The 17,567-nt window shown below is 45.6% G+C and overlaps 1 long non-coding RNA gene across 1 annotated transcript; it reads left to right on the top strand.

The window, feature by feature from the left end:
• Positions 1-2,109: 2,109 nt before the first annotated feature.
• On the top strand, positions 2,110-15,812 carry LOC309640613. The gene is made up of 3 exons (XR_014252303.1): positions 2,110-5,881; positions 8,192-9,270; positions 10,480-15,812. It is a non-coding gene; the product is annotated as an uncharacterized lncRNA (long non-coding RNA).
• Positions 15,813-17,567: the final 1,755 nt, after the last annotated feature.

Raw genomic sequence — 17,567 nt, forward strand, 5'->3', positions numbered from 1 at the left:
GACTGGGGAAATGCACTGGGATTGCCCGTTATCATGAAGGGCTGCTGGCCTGTGGAGAGGATGAATGCCTCGGGACTGGATGAGAGCACCAGGCAATGAGTGTGGACAGGGGAGAGGACGGGGTGGGCAGAGCTTACTGTGGAGAGAGCCGAGACCATCGGATCTGTGAGCGACATTATTGATCCAGGGAACCACCAGGGTCAGAGTCCCCACTCCTCCAAACTGAGTTAATAACCACTTTCTTACTAAGAGGATCAGAGTCAGTGTCTAACCACTTGGATAGAGAAATGCTTTAGGTGCTTCATTTCCCCACCAAAAGGGATGCCTGGTGCCTGCTCCCTTCCAAGACTATTATCTATATTTCCTGAAAGTCAAAGCCACAAGGGGCTTCAAATGCTGTTACCGGCAACACTGCAAAGTCCAACACAGCTGTAGCTACTCTTGCTGGGAGCCTTTCAGAACCAATAAATAAATTTTAATATCTCCATAGAGCTAATTAAAAATAGGCAAAATTGCATTTGCTCATAAAAAGCATTGTTTTTAAAATTCTGGTTTTCATTCTGATGCCAAATCCTTCTCAGCACAGTTGCTTCTGGTGGATCTTTTCCCCAGATCAGTCATCCTCCCCGTCAGGATCCTGTCCACACAGATTCTCACTCCATTCACTTCACTTTCCTTTCTCAGTCAGAGGCTCCCATCTAAACCAGGATTTCTCAGCCTCAGCACTACTGACATTTGGGGCTGGATAATTCTTTGTTATCCAAAGAATTGTGGGCACTGTCCTGTGCGTTGTAGAATGTTTAGCAACATCTCTGGTCCCCTCCCGCTAAAGACCAGTAGCGCATCACCACCACCCCTCCACACACACACACACCCAGGCTGTGACAACCAAAAATGTCTCCAGACATTGCCAAATGTCCCCTGAGGGCCAAAACGGTCCCTGGTTGAACACGATTTGTCTATTAGGACTGGGGAGAGTGGGACCCACTGGTAACTCAAATTAGAGTTTCATATGATAACCCTAACGGCATAAATTAAGTCTCTGGTAGAACAGGACAGGATCTGACAACCTCAGAGGTGAGAAATTAGATGCTCTCCCTTCTGTACAGAATGTACAATTAGCTGGTTAATCCTGCTTAAAAAAGAAAAAAAAGAACTTGTCACATTTCCAAACTTCTCACCAACTGATGTGAAGATTCCCAGGAGATGGTAATTAGTTACCAGCTACATGAAGGATACAATGCATAGAATTTTTGAATTGAGAAAATGCAGGGAGAGAAAGTAAGAGAGAAGGGAGATGGGGAGGGAGGGAGGGAAGGAAGGAAGGAGGGAGGGAAGGAGGGAGGGAGGGAGGAAGGAAGGAAGGAAAAAACGCATAGCCCAAAAGCAAAGTAGTTCAAGTTTGTACCAAATTGAACTTTGTACTTTTGTATTCCTACATTTAACTGTGGGAGTTCAGTTAAATACCAAATCTTAATCTACAACAGCAAAATGATGTCAAATCAGCCAACTCCCCATTGCCAACAAGATAAAATTCAAATACCCTAGGCTGGCAAGCAAGGGCCCTAAATAATCTGAAAGTCTGTAACCTGCTCCTGCTACTGTGAATGCTTTACTCTATTCCTTCTTGTCTACTCACATTTCTACAAAGACACCTTGCTAATTCCTACTGCTGGGCCTTTGCACACGCACTTGCCCCATCCTCTCCAATATTTCACCTGCGAGGCCCCAACAATCCCTATCTCATTCATTTGCCCGCTCACTTTCACACACCTCAGAGCTGGGCTGGGGGCAAGAATGATAGCTATTTAATAGTTCTACTGCAGTCACCACGGACAAGACACTATTCTAAGCCATCTTTGCTCTGGATGCTGAAGAGGATTTCCTACTTTCCAAGGCCACCCAGTGTACTACCCACTGCTACCCCCATGAAACAGACGCAGACCTACTGGGGCCAGTGCGCATCTGCCATTGTGATAGTGGCCTTTGGTTCCCTTTGAGAGCAAAAGTGCAAAGACCAGACTGCCCAGCCAGGACAGAGATGGGTCTAAAGACTGGCCCGATTCAGCTGAGGAGGGACAGTGGGGGCAGGGGTGGGGCGAGGGGAGCCGGACTCAAGTCACAGGGTGTGGGGGAAGTGCTTGTCAGCCCACAGTGACCTTCAGGGCTGGAGAGAGGAGGGAAGAGGAAGCACATTTTTGCTGCTCCTTGCTCAAGGCTTCCTGAAGGCGGGGCTCCCTGTTCTTTGCGGCACGTCGAGCTTTCCTCTGGGCACACGGTTCTCACATACCCACACGTGGGCGAGGTTCAAAGCTTGCAGCACCCAAGACGCCGCTAGTAACTCTGTCCCCAGATTCTTCTGGATGCCGAAAATGAGGCCTTGATTCCTATGTTGAGACTCTGGCTTCATAATAACTTCATTTCCCAGACTTGGAACCAAGCTGTCGGAAGAGCTGGCCCCAAACCCCAGCCTGCGTGAATGCCTCTAGAGTTTCTGGCTTCAATATCGGGATTCACTTGAAATATAAAACGGCTTTGTTGAATACAGAATTGTCTCTCCTCAGCTTCCTTTCCTCTCTCCTCATTTCCTGTTTCCTCTTCTCCTTGTCTCCCTCGCATCTGCTCACTTATCAGAAAACTACAGCACTACTTTCAGGAGTGTCCTCAGGCCCAGCCAGTGGAATGAGCCCCAGGCCTGAGCGTTTTGGGGTGTCCACAGCCAGGTCGCACCTCTCTCCCCAAACCGAGCATGATAACCTTGACCTATTAGGGCAATTCTAATCCTCTTATAAAGGAGCCTTGTCTGTTTGGGTTGTTTGTGACTTTGCCAATCTGGTCCAATTCTCCCACTCTGAAGAAACGAGAGTAAGAAATATTAACCCTAAGATTGTGGAGGTGTAAGTCACTGGAAACTAGCATCTCTGGTGAAATCAGTATTCTTTTATGGACCCAGTTTCTGACTCTGCTCACTTTCCCTGCCCGCCCTCCCAACCCCTCTCTTCCCCAGATCCAATTAGAGTGGTATTGAGAAGCAGGATAGAGTGGCTGGGAATGGAGATTTTGGATTCAGACAGTCCTGCTCTTAACTCTCAGTGTCATCACTTGGGCTACTCAGTTTCCCCATCTGTAAAATGGGGACAATGATAGCTATCCTGGAGGTTTGCTAGAAGAATGAAATGAGACAATGTATATGTAGAGAGAAGAGCATTTTATTCATCAGAATTCCTCTTAGGAAGGTAGAGCTGTGCTTGTTGAGAAAATACTTCGCTAGAAGTAAAAACTGAGATCCTTAGGGCTGGAGGTGGGCGGGACGCTCCCAGCAAGACAAAGGGAGGATTTTGTTTGCAGCTCCAGAGAGGAAGTGGGGGGTGGGGTGGGGGAGGAGGGGCGGAAACGCTGCGCTCCAGAAGTGACCCCTCCCCATGACACCCGCCTCCATCCACCAAAATCTTAAGTCAGGTTTACCAATCCATGGAATTCTTGAAGTAATGAGGAAAACAGAGAAGGGGCTGAGTCTTGTCTCCAGGGAGCTGTGGGGCAAAACTATGATAGCATTTCAGGATGAGAGAGGTGAAGGCAGAGAACACCTGAGGACAGAAGACTCAGGGACCCTCTTGGGAAGGGACCATCAAGGGCCATGAATCTCAGAACCAGACTTCTCAGGGGTAGGGGGTGCCCACTGACAATCTGGTTGAGCAGGCAAGAAATTGTAGCTTAGTGTTATTATTCCCTGGGTCTTCCCTTGCTGACCTGCAGTGTCAGTTTAGACATCACTTCCTTCAGGAAGCCCACTCTGATTTCCCAAATGTGGGTTACAGTCTTGAACTCTGAGCCCCTTCTGTGTGTTCTCATCATCGGAGTTTTCACCCTGAGTTATAATTGCTTATTTGGATGTCTGGTCTCCTACAACACTATACACTCCATCTGGTTAAAGCTAAATCTTTTACACCACTGTGTTCCCAGACTTGGCATAGCACCTTACACATTGTACGTTCTCAATGTGTGTGCAGTACATGACGGTATAGTAGAAAAAGCAGAGTCTTTGGTATCCTTCAAAAACTAGGTTCAGATCCTGACTCTAATACTTAAAAGCTGTGCAACTCTGGGCATGTTACCTAACCTCTCTGAGCCTCACTCACCTCCTCTGTAAATAGGATGGAAGGTCAGGGTCACTGTGAGGATGGAATGGGAAGAAATGTAGAAAGTGGTGCCTGGCCACACTGGGTGCTTAGCAGATGCTGGTTCCTTGATTCAGTCTCTGACATTTGGCCCGTCTCTTCCATCCAAACATACCCACCAAGTCAAAGCACTCAACACCTTACAAACTTCTACTTTGTCCCCCTACTTCATACTGTTTCTCTAGGATTTATTAAGCTCTTTCTCTGTACCAGGCAATGTTCCAAACTAGGAGTTAGCAAACTATAGCCTGCAGACCACATCTAGCCCAGCACCTGTTTTTGTACTATCCCTAAGCTAAGAAAAGTTTTTACATTTTTAAATGGGGGGAAATTTTTAAAAAGGGATATTTCATGACACATGAAAATTATTTGAAATTCAAATTTCAGTGTCCATAAATAAGGTTTGATTGGCACCCAGCCACACTCTTTTTCCTATTGTCTGTGGCTGCTTTTGCACAAGAGAGGCAGAGCTGAGTAGTTATGACAGAGACTGTATAGCCCACAAAGCTGAAAACATTTACCATCTGGCCCTTTGTAGAAAAAGTTTGCAAACCTGTGTCCTAAGCAGTTTCCACACCGGATGATTATTAAGCCCTTGTAAGTGTGACATGAAGTCGGTACTATTACTGCTCTCCTTGTGCAGTTGAGGAAGATGAGATGGGGAGAGGTCAAGTGACGCGTCCAAGGTTACACAGCGTGTAATTAGAGTTGGGATCAAACTCCTACTGCCTCTGCAGTGGTCAGGTGACTGGGGACAACTGTAGACAGCCTGTATACCAAGCTGAGGACTCTGGCCTTGAAGGTTCTTGATCAGGGGAGTGACAGGACACAGTGAGACCTTAGGCGATCACTCTGGCCAATGAACTGAAGGAGAGGGAGGGATGGGAGAAGTAGCACAGGGTAGGGATTAAGAATTTGAACTCTGGAGCTGAGCCTCCTGGGTTTGACTGCAGCCAGCCACTTCTCTGCGTGACCTTGGGCAAGTTACTCAAACTCCTTCTGCCTAATTTCCTCAGCTCTACGATAGGGGGAATAATAGAATCTAGACTCTCCCCTAAGGAGTTGTTGTGAAGATTGGAAACTGTCCTGTTAATCTGCCTTTGAGGCACAGAGCCGCCCCTCCGAGTCGGCTGTTGTTATGCCTATAATTCATCCCAGCAAGAAGCTGCTCCTGCTCTGCTCCAGGCACCATTCCAGACGATCAGGATACAAAGAGGAAGAAAGACAAAATAATCAGACCAGCTTCCTGCCCGTGAGGAGCACCCAGTCCACTGAGGGGGACGGGAGAGTAAATCAATACCGGGGAGCAGGGTCACGGTGGGCTGTTAACGGGAGCAGAGGCCAGAAGCACCTCATTCTGGCTCTCCCCTGCAGGGCTCAGGTTCTCACTCCTTCCGGAACACACCAGGCATCCTGCTGGGTTTGCCCGGCCTCTTCTCCCCAGGCTCTCGAGCTCGCCTGAACGGGGAATACTATGAGCCCAGGCAGCCATCCAGCGCCCTGGCACGGGGCTGCGTCTGGAAGACGGTAAAGCACAAATCAGCTCAGGGTACAAGGCCACTGGGAGAACCTGGGCAGAAAAATAACTTGGCCACTTCCACCTGCCAAATCACAAAGCAACAAATTCACAGGAAGAGCGATTGATGCTGAAAAGCCTACCAGGTTCCAACCTGGAAACTTTGTCTCACTGATGTGCCCTGAAGGTACAGTAAGAATCCAGGGTAATTAGGAATGTTATCATATTATGTGCCAGCATCTCTTGCTTGCCCTGGTATTTTCTTTAACAACCATTTATTTGTTTTTTTTTTTTAATAGATTTATTTTTATTTATTTATTTTTGGCTGTGTTGGGTCTTCATTGCTGTGCATGAGCTTTCTCTAGTTGCGGCAAGCGGGGGCCACTCTTCATGGTGGTGCTTCTCATTGCGGGGGCTTCTCATTGCGGTGGCTTCTCTTGTTGCGGAGCACAGGCTCTAGGCGCGCGGGCTTCAGTAGTTGTGGCACGCAGGCTCAGTAGCTGTGGCTCGCAGGCTCTAGAGCACAGGCTCAGTAGTTGTGGCGCACAAGCTTAGTTGCTCTGCAGCATGTCGGATCTTCCTGGACCAGGGCTTGAACCTGTGTCCCCTGCATTGGCAGGCGGATTCTTCACCACTGCGCCACCAGGGAAGCCCCATTTATTTGTTTCTGATTTGTCATTTGTAAGTGTGTATTTATGTGTATACATATGTAGCTATGCATAGAAAAAAGATTGGAAAGACACAGTAGTGGCTTTCAGTTGGAATGGAGGTGGAACATTTGGAACATGGAAGGGAAGAGGGGAGGCTGTTTACTTCAGTATCACCTAATTTTTTCCACCAGATCCTCATGCTTGCCCCTCCCCCTTGGGTAGAATACTTCAAGCATATGTGTTTTTTTAAAAGCTCCCCAAATAATTCTGATATATGCCCCTCCCTTCCACCCCACCCTCTGCCTGATTTATAATCATTAATATACACCAAATGTTAAAGTAGTTATATCTGAGTGTTAGGATCATACTTAAACTTTTTTTCACCTTTTTGCTTTGCTGGCGTTATTAAAATTCTACCTCGAACATGTAGACTAGCGTAGTAAAGTGTGTTGGTTCTGAAACCAAACTACCTGAATTTAAACCTAATAGAGGCAGGTCACTGTGCCTCAGTGATGTCATCTGCAAAAGGAGAAAAATAATAGTAGCTACCTAACTGGATTGCTGTGAGAAGTAAATGATTTAATACATATAAAGTTCTTAAGAACTACGTATAAAGACAGCACCTGGCACATGTGATGTTCAGTATGAGTTACCCATTATTATTAAGACATAAGGAAAGAATAGCAATACAGTTTTTAATTGTAGAAAATTTAAAAAATAAAACAGTGTAATACTTGAGAGTAGGAAGCACTGGAAGAAATAGATACTTGTGATACTTAGGATAAGTGTGTGTGCAGAGGTCTGTACTCTGGGAACTTGGCCGAGGAGCAGCTAACAGGTATCCATTTATCCAGTTTAACGTTATAAATATTTTTAGGGTCTAAGATATGAGGTTTAGTACTTTGTTTTTATTTGACTGTGACTTTGATACAAAGTATACCTCTAACTAAATTTCATAAATTTCCCAGGTTCTAGGTCAATGGGGGCATCCACCAAATATGTTTATGTTGACCATCTGAGAATCAGGGCAGAAAAGCCAGCCCCTAGAGAAATCATGTAGGTGTGTAGTTTGCAAACCGTGCCCTAGGAAACTCTAGGGCAGTAATTAGAAAAAAAAAAAAAATACACACAGACACACACACACACAATAAAGGGGCCCTGAGACTATATATATGGTATATATATACTATACATATATATATGGGGGGGAGAATCCACGATATTTGCAATGTTTTAAATATTACTGAAGCTGTATGGCAAGCCCAAGCCCTGTTCTCCCCATCTGTGAAATGGGAAAACAATAGATTCTACCTGATTCTGTTTTGAGCATCATTTTGGAAGGGGAATAAAGAGAGGTGTGAAAGGGCTCTGCAAACTTAAAATGAAACTTTAAAGTGAGGAATGGTAGTTATGATTAGGAGGAGGATTAACGCAGCATAAAAGAAAAGCCACACAGGCTGCTGGCCGCAAAGGCTATAGCGGCAACAGGAAGGAGGTGGCTGGGCTTCCCCTTCCGTCTTGTTGGTTCCAGCCCAGAAACTCCACCCTGGCTGGAGAGAGAAGATTGAACCTTGTCGAAAGGCACGTCAACCATTCTCTCTTTTGTCAGACATTCAACGGTACTCTCTGCTTCCTATATGCATTTCTGTTTCTTCTCTCCCAACTCATTTTGCTTTGGTGTCTCTGCATCATTACTTACTAGCAAGTTACAAGCAACCTAATAGCTATTATTCATGGATGCCAGGCACTGTTCTAAGACTGCCGGTAATAACTAATTTCTCCTCCAAGTAACTCTAGGAGCTAGAGATAGTTGTTTTTTTGTTTGTTTGTTTTTTGGGTTTTTTTAGGCCACGCCATGCAGCCATGCAGCATGAGGTATCTTAGTTCCCTGACCAAGGATCGAACCTGTGCCCCCTGCTCTGGGAGCACAGAGTCTTAACCACTGGACCGCCAGGGAAGTCCCAGAGAGAGTTTTTTATTATCTCCATTTTACAGAGGAGGAAGCTGAGGCATGGAGAGGTTAAGTGATTTGCAGTCCTTAGCGGTGGATCTAAGATGCAAACTCCAGCAGTCTGGCTACAGGCTATTGATGCTTTTGGTCACTAGACTAGAATTCCTTTCAAACTTGATGATGAACAAGACAATTGTGGGGAACAGATTCCAGGAAGCCCACCATACAGCAGTCCTCTCAGATCTCAAGCTAGTACCCTGTGCAGAGGATTTACTGAGACTGGAAAGTGGGGCCCCTATCTGCCAGCTGAGCTCAGCCTTGAGACCCCTTTTGGGTTCACCAGCCCTGGGGGAGCAAGGAGGGAAGCCCAGGTAGCCTGACCTCACAGCCTGTCCTGCTCATCGTGAACCTAAACTGTCTTGAAAGGAGCACAAATTGGTAAAAGATTTTCAGAAACAAATGTTGAAGCAGGATGTTGGTATTCATGGAGACTCCCCATTCAGAATCAGTTTCCACCCATTGCTTCCGGCAATTGGTGACTATGACCGTAAACACATCAGTATCCAGAAGCAAGCTGCCAAAGACCCTCTGTTTCAGGAGGAACGCCTGGCCCTCACCGCTCAGGGAGGAGCTGAGATCATCTGATGCCAGGTGATGTTTGCTGCTCTGACAGTTCCTGGGATCCATTCCTCCAGGATTTTGGACAGCGTATGCTCTGAAGGTGGCCTTTCCTCCTCAGAACATGATGTAACTCTCCGATCCTAAGCCTCAAATGGTTTGCAGATTTTCTGGGGTGACTATTTCCTGTGTTCTGAGATCCCAGGTGGTGAGAGCATTCTGCCTGAGAACTGTGGACAGCATTTGCATGGAAAGCCGCTCGTATCAGTCAGGAGGTGCTTGGTGGCCCAAAATGATGTACACAAGAAAGGGGAGTTTGTTGGCTTGTGTAACTGAACATCTCTGGAAAGATTTCAGGTGAGGATGGATATAGTGACTCAAACAAGTCACAGAAAAAAACCCAGCTTTCTTTTTATCTCTCTTCTCTGCTTTCCATGATGTCAAGTTCATTCTAAGGCTGGTTCCTATCAAAGGAACAAGAGGACTACTGGAAGCCTCAGGGAGCCAAGCTTGCTTCCTTGTTCATTTCCAGCAGGAACAGCTGTCCCAAATTATTAAATGAAAGTCCTGGGCCTCTGATTGGATCATCTAAGGTCATATGCCCAACACTGAACCAATCACTGTGGCCACCGGCAATAAGCAGACCGCGATCTTTTTAAAAATTGTTGCGTGTGTGTGTGTGTGCCCGCTTGTGCACCCGTGTGCATTTTAGTTGAAGTTCCCTTGCAGGTCCTGCTTCCAGGAGTGGCTGCAAACATGGGAAAAGGGGAGGGATCATCTCTTCAACTTTCCCTTTCTACACAGGACTAAACAGACAAGCACAGCATCACTACTGTGGTTAGAGGTTTGCAGTATGGGAAGGGGGAGGAACAAGTGGGGAGTCAGGGGTGTTGCTGAAAAAATACAGACCCTCCCTGAACTGCAGTGCTGTGGAGGCACTTGGTTTGCTTCAACTCAAGAGGAATCAGAAGATCAAAAGTGGTTTAGGAAGGCCAGACCACCAGGGATGGAGGGAGGAGGAAGTTCCATGAGGTGCAGGGCTGTTTGCAGCTGAGTGAAGAGACTGCCCTCCCCCTGCTGGAATCCCCCAAATCCCTCGGGTCAGGAAGGGGGGTAGCCTGAAACCCCAGTGGGTAGGTCTGGGGCTGCCAGATGCTCCAGGCAGGGGGCCGGGGTTCTCACAAAGGCTGTCCTCCAGGGAGAAGCAGCACTGTCCCGCCACCCCCAACCCCGCTGCTTCTCTGCCAGGGCACAGCGGTCCTTGACTTCCTCCTACCAGCGTGCTTGTATTCACGCTCGATACCCTGCAGCTCCTTCTCGATGGGGTCCTTGGAGCTGGCATAGATCATTCTGCTCTTGAGTACAGACTCAGGGGTCCAGAAGATCACTACCAGGTCCTCCTTTCACTCTCCTCGGGCTCCTAGTTTACGTCATAGAGGGCATAGCGGCAGTCCTTCTCCGGTGGTGCCCTGACAAAGCTGGCAAGGGGTCATCGTCAGCCTGGCCCACATCACCTACCAGGATCCCCTGGCCCTCCTCCCAGAGGATCTTTCTGTCCTCACTCAGGCAGAAGAGCACCACCTTCTTGCAGTTCTTCACCTTAGCAGCTTGCGCACCTGCATGTCACTGAATCCCTGATGCTACCGTCAGAGACAGCCACGTGGGAGGTCATGTTTCCAGAAGTGAGAAGGACGTGGCAAGGTGAGCCAGAGAAGGTGAGAGCCCCTGCACTGCTGCAGGCATCCAACTCAGACCATGACTGCTTTCAATCAACCTACCCCTGCATCTGGGAAGCAAGCACCATGTCCCACCCCAGTACACTGTTCCTTTAATTTCTGACATGACTTTTTCTGAAGTCATTAAAAATACCAAATATGGTTCATGAGAGCGATAAAGTAAATGGCAACTGCATTCTTCTATTTGCTCAAGTCAGAACCTTGGAATCATTCTTGACTCCTTCATTTCCCTCACCCAGGCCCATTTCCAATCAAATATCAAACCCTATTAGCTCTACTACAAAATATATCTGGAATCTGACCCCTTCTCACTTTATCCACGGTGTCACCCCAGGCTAAGTTATCATCATCTTCCATCAAAATATTGCAATGGGCTCCTACTTGGTTTCCTCTTACTTGCCCCTGCCCCCATCACCTCATCCACAGAGAAGCCAGAGTAATCTTTTTAAAATAGTAAGTTGTATCATGTCACTCCTCAGCTCAAAGTCCTCCAGTGGTTCCCATATCACTCCAAAGAAAAGTCAAAAGGCATAACAATTGCCTAGGTGACCCTACATCTTCCAGCTTGTTACCTCTTCAATCTCATCTCCTACTATTCTCCCTTCGCTCACTCTGCTTCAGCCAGACTGGCTTCTTGCTGCATCTTCAAAATAACAGGTATGCCCCTGCCTTAAGGCTTTTGTATGTGCTATTCCCAAAGCCTGCAACATCCCTCTTCCCAGTATCTTCTTAGTTCATTCCCTTTGTTCAAAAGTGATATTATCAGAAAGGTGCTATATGACCACCCTGTGTGAAAACATACCTAGTCTTTCTTTAAGCCACTGACCTTGCTTTATTTTTCATAGCACTTACCATTATCTAAAATATTTAAGCATATGTTTACATGTCACTTTTCTCCCCTCCTAGAATAAAAGTTCTATGATAGCAAGGTTATTCACCACGATAGCCCCAATATCTAGATCAGTGAAGGCATTCAATGAATAGTTATTGAAAATGAGTGAAAGATTTTGAACAAATAAGGCATAAAAGAGGAAACGGCTAACAACAGATGAAAAAATGTTCAACCTTTCCAATAAGCAAAGAAATTGGCCAATTTCTTGTTGGCCAAGATAATATTTTTGCCTATTAAATTGGCAAGAACAATCAAATAATAAATTCACTGCTGTTGATAAAGCAATGGAACTGGTATTTTCATGTATTATTAGCAACCAGCCTCACTGATTTATTTACAAGGTATTTATTGGGTACCTACTATATACCAGCCATTGTGCAATTTTCCAATATATACTCTAATCCATAATAAGGTTCAAAGTCTATGTATTGGTCAGGATAAACTAGGTTAGCTGTGGTAACAAAGTAACTCTGCAATCCTAGTAGATTACCATAACAAATTTGACATCTTGCTCACTCAACAAACCTACCCCAGATTGGGAGAGAGGTAGTATTTACATGTCACTTCCCTTCACATTTCATTGGCCAAAACTAGTCACACAGCCCTACCCAACAGCAAGAAGGCTAAGAAATGAAGTTTCCCACATGCCCAAAAGGAGAAGAGAAACAGATATTGGTAAATATTATTAATATCTACCATAACCTTTGATCAAGAAATCTTACCACCTTACTGGAATAATCTAAAACAGTTAAAGAGCCACATTAAGAAAAAATGTTCATTGATGTCTTATTTATTATTTTGATAGATTGAAAGAATCTTAAATGTTGAATACTGAGGAAATAGATAATGGAACTATGGTTCATCCATATAATCAATTATTATGCAGTCATAAAAATGATAGTTAATGAAGAATATATATATATAATTATTATAAAATGGTAAGTAAAAATTAGGAAGTAAGTGAAATGGATAATGTGATTATACCACCATAAAAATATACCGAATAAAAAATATTCTAAACAAATACATTACAATGTATTCATTTAACAAATACTCGTTCTACAAATACCTCCTAGATGTTAGGCTCTGTATATTCAGAGATTAAACATATGTACTGTTTGACCTGGAGATGCTATAGTCTTATAAGAATATTTAGGGTGGACTAAAAGAAACCCCTGTCTAAAATCAGAACAGTTATTCTAATAATTTTATGGTTACACCCAAGGATGAACTTTTATTCCATTTTGACTTGACATTTTACACACACACACACACGCACACACAAAATGAAATATTACTCAGACATAAAAAATCTTGCCATTTGCAATAACATGGATGTAACTAGAGGGTATTACGCTAAGTGAAATAAGGCAGCCAGAAAAAGACAAATAACATATGGTCTCACTTATAAGTGGAATCTAAAAAACAAAACAAAACAAAAACAGACTCATAGATACAGAGAAAAAATTGGTGGTTGCCAGAGGGAAGGGGTGAGAGCTAAATAGGTAAAGGGGATTAAGAGGTACAAACCTCCAGTTATAAAATAAATAAGCCTTGAGAATGTAATATACAGCATAAGGAATATGGTCAATAATATTGTAACAGCTTTGTATGGGGTTACTAGACTTCGTATGGTTACTAGACTTATCATGGAGAGCATTTCACAATGTATGCAAATATCTAATCACCAAGTAGTACACCTGAAACTAACATAATATTGTAGGTCAACTATATCTCAATATAAATAAATAAATAAATAAATAAGGTACAAATTAAGAGAAGGTAATCCATAAGAAAATATGTATTTTAACATTCAGGTACAACTACACTGGAAGTCAAAAACATCTCCGTGAATTCCAAAAAACATTCACTATGAGATGGTACCACCCCACTGAAAACCACTGACCTTCACCGTCTGGTCTCTGACCTCAACACCAACTATCATGCACTTCACTCACTCTGCTCCAGCCATGCTTGTTCTCCCTACTGTTTCCAGACCGTGCAAGCCATGTTCCCATCCGGGGTCTTTGCCATTGCACCCTTTCTTCGTGGAGTGCTCACTCCCTCACTCCTTCAGGTCTTTGCTCAAGGGTCTCTCTCTCAGTGGAGACCATCCCTGACCACCCTCTTTCAAATACCAACCTCTCTCCCCACACAGCACTCCTGTCCACCCCCTCCCCGCCACTTAGTTTTCTCCATACCACTTATCATCTGACATACTAGGTATTTTACTTATATGATATTGTCTGTGTCTTCTCCATGAAGTCAGAGGTTTTTACTCTACAATATTCCCATTATATAAATGGGTATCTGAAACATCGTGGGTGTTTAATAAATATTTGCTGAATGCATGAAAACAATGAATGAGGGGTATACACTGAGCAATTGAATGGATTGCTACAGACTCTTAGCAATCACGGCACTGTTCCTGAATGAATCATTGCCTCCATGCCCCTGTACCTCACTCCTCCCCCAAACTTCTCTCCCACATGCTTTCCACTAGATACTTTCTCCATCCATCAGTTTAATGCTTGATCTGGCGTCCTTCAACCTTGGCATCACGTCTAGATTACGGATTTGTCTCACTCCTGGGTATGATCATATTGTGACAGCTTCCTGGCAACGCCCATCTTGTCCTCCTTTCACCTTCTGTCCTGTCTCCCTCCCCTCCACCTTCCCAAACACTCCATAGCTCTGTCCACAAATGTACTTCCCCTAATATGCCCATCCTTCCAGAGTAGGTTCAAATGCCTCCTTCTTCCTCAAGGAAGTTCCACCTTCCTTCCAACTTCCACCATTCAGAAGTTAGATTCATGCTCCAGAGATCTCATCATTATTTGTAACCCTTCTGCCCCCATTACAGCCTGTGCTGTGTAAAATCCTGGATTCACCTTATCCTTCCTGCCAGAGTTTAAATTAAGGGCAGGGAGTAAGTCTTACTTGCCTCTTGCTTCTCCCATGGAACATGGAAGACGGTCAATGAATATTCAGTGAGATAATTTATGTCAAGCCCTTATTACAGTTCCTGGCACAGGATGAATGTTCAGTCAATGCTGGCTGCTAATACTAGTTTGTACATGAGGAAGGCAGAGTTTGGTCCCACCCAGAGGAGAGGTACAATATTTGAGGTCCGCTAGGTGGGTTTTGAGAGGCTGTGATATGTCTGGGTCCTTATTTCTCACTCCTTGTGCCTCTTCCCACCTGTAGCAGGTACCCCAGCTTCCCTGGGCCACCCGAGTTTCCCGGCAGCTGTGGACAGCTCCTGGGCCAGCTGACAGCTTCCCATCTCAAGTGCCTACGGATGTCTTCTTCTATGCCTGTCAACAGGAGCTTGCTAGGCTATTTGTAAACACAACCCATAGGTTGGGGAGAGGGTGCTTGATGCTCCTGGGGCCAACCATCAACCAACACAGATGGGGGTTGTTGGGGAGATGCCCCAGCCTCCTTGACTTCCAGAGGGACAGTTCTGAAGCATGTTCCACCTTGTTTCTCAGAAGGTCCCCACTGGGATTAAGTTGCCCCTGACAGTAACCTACTTTTGGGTTTTCTCTCTTCTCTGACCTACCTCCCCTACTTCCTTCAGTGTGCCTTCTGGATCACTCCCCCCAAAGCTACATATGCACTCAAGTCCTGCTATGGGGGAAACCACCACCACTCAACATTTCTGAAGGAATGGCTGCCCAACCCCTTAGTCTGACAAAGCCAGAAACGCCTCGCATCCTGACACTCTTTCCCTGTGGTCTATCAGCACCAGCTTCCTGGCGCCAGACACATCAGTGGGCGGGGGGTGGGGGCAAGGAATCCTTGGGTTATCTGCAGAGATGAAAAGTGGAGGCAGGAGGTACATGTCGAGTTTACGCTAGGTTTGACTCTACCCTTATAGAAATTGCCCCCAGGAAATGGTTGCAGTGACCTACCATTAAAAAAATAAAATTAAAAAAACCCACAAAAAAAACACCTTACTCTCACTCTCAGATGTGATCAAGCACTTAGACCTCTGTAAGGACACATCTGTACCTTATGGAGACCCTCATGCTATGAAGATACAAAGGACTCCCTGGTTTGTGGCTCAGTTTTCTTGGTGTTGTATGTGTTTGTCAAAGAGGTGGTCATGTGTTCACCAAAGCCCGGTCCTTCTCACTGAGCTCATGGCTAGATTATATCCCTCAGCCACCTCTGTGTTAGATGTGGACGTGACTGAGCTATGTCCAGTGGAATGTGAACAGAAGTGATGAGTGTCACTTCCAGGACTGGCCATTAAAACCCTCCCATCCGGGGCTTCCCTGGTGGCGCAGTGGTTGAGAATCTGCCTGCCAATGCAGGGGACACGGGTTCGAGCCCTGGTCTGGGAAGATCCCACATGCCACGGAGCAACTGGGCCCGTGAGCCACAATTACTGAGCCTGCGCTTCTGGAGCCTGTGCTCTGCAACAAGAGAGGCCGCGATAGTGAGAGGCCCGCGCACCGCGATGAAGAGTGGCCCCCGCTTGCCACAACTAGAGAAAGCCCTCACACAGAAACGAAGACCCAGCCATAAATAAATAAATAAAATTTAAAAACAAACAAACAAACAAAAAAAAAAAACCCCCTCCCATCCGGGCTTCCCTGGTGGCGCAGTGGTTAAGAATCTGCCTGCTAATGCAGGGGACACGGGTTCGAGCCCTGGTCTGGGAGGATCCCACATGCCGCGGAGCAACTAGGCCCGTGGGCCACAATTACTGAGCCTGCGCGTCTGGAGCCTGTGCTCCGCAACAAGAGAGGCCACGATAACGAGAGGCCCGCACACCGCGATGAAGAGTGGCCCCCGCTTGCCACAACAAGAGAAAGCCCTCGCACAGAAATGAAGACCCAACACAGCCAAAAATAAATAAATTAATTAATTAATTTAAAAAAAAAACAAAACCCTCCCATCCTCTGTGTCTTTACTGATCTACTGACTGGAAGCAAAGGACTCCGTGCCCCCAGGGCATGGCAGGACTCCAAGTGGCAGTAGCCTGAGAGCCTGAAGCACCATGTAGAGGGTGCCTACACCGGCTTGACTGTGAGAAGAAACAACTTTCATTGGATTAAGCTACTGAAATTCCAGTGTTTGTTATAGCATCTAGTTACGCCAACCAATGCACAATTGGCAACTAGAAGTGGCATACTGCCATAACAAAAACCTAAAATAATATGGCATTGGCTTAGCAGTTCAGTGGTAATTGGTGAGGAAAGTGACATAAAATGCTGGAAAGAAGGAGACTTGTTTTTATAAAGTGGCAAAACATCTGGTAAAACTGTTGTCTTCAGTGGCAGACAGCATGCCTACTGAGCCTTTAGTTTCAGGGGAGGCGGTTAGGAAGAGTCAGAGTAATAGGGTGTGTCGACCCTTCCCAGGGCGGGGACTAGGGTGAGGTGAGTGAGGCACCTAGGGCCCAAGATTAAGGAGGCAGCTACTTGCACGACTCTGCTCTTAGCAAGGAATTACAGGAAAGAGGTGAGTTCAGGAAATATTGGCTGGTTTTCAAAAGAAGTAAAAGAGGCTTGAGAATCCAGAAACACAGGATCGCAAGGTTTATAAAAGCCTACTACTACTTCTGGATCCCACATGGTAAGATTATTTGAGAGGCAAAGGCCCTTTCTGATTCAGACCTACTAACAAAGATCTGAGTAAGAATGTGATTTTCCCATTTGCCTATTATTTCAGATGCTCTCAAGATAGGCACTCAAGAGAGAGGCATGCATGAGAAAGCAAATAAACAGATGAAACTTGAAAATTAGGTACAGGAAAAAACTTTGGGTATGAACCTCTGCTCATGGAATTGTTGAGAAGCAAAGATTAGAGCTTTCTAAGTTTTTAGGGAATTATATTGCCAAAGAAAAAATGAGCTTAGATTTAAAGGCCTTTGACAGTTAGAACCTGGAACCAAACCTTGAGTCTCCAAACTTGCTCAAGGAGGAAGTGGGCTTCAAAAGCTGTGCAGCCCTCTAAGAGGATGGGCTCCCCAGTGCCCCACAGGCTCCTAGGTGGCCGCGGAGGATAACAGT

This window comes from Balaenoptera physalus, assembly GCF_965194825.1.
Source record: "Balaenoptera physalus genome assembly, chromosome: 13".
In the NCBI taxonomy this organism is placed as follows: domain Eukaryota; kingdom Metazoa; phylum Chordata; class Mammalia; order Artiodactyla; family Balaenopteridae; genus Balaenoptera; species Balaenoptera physalus.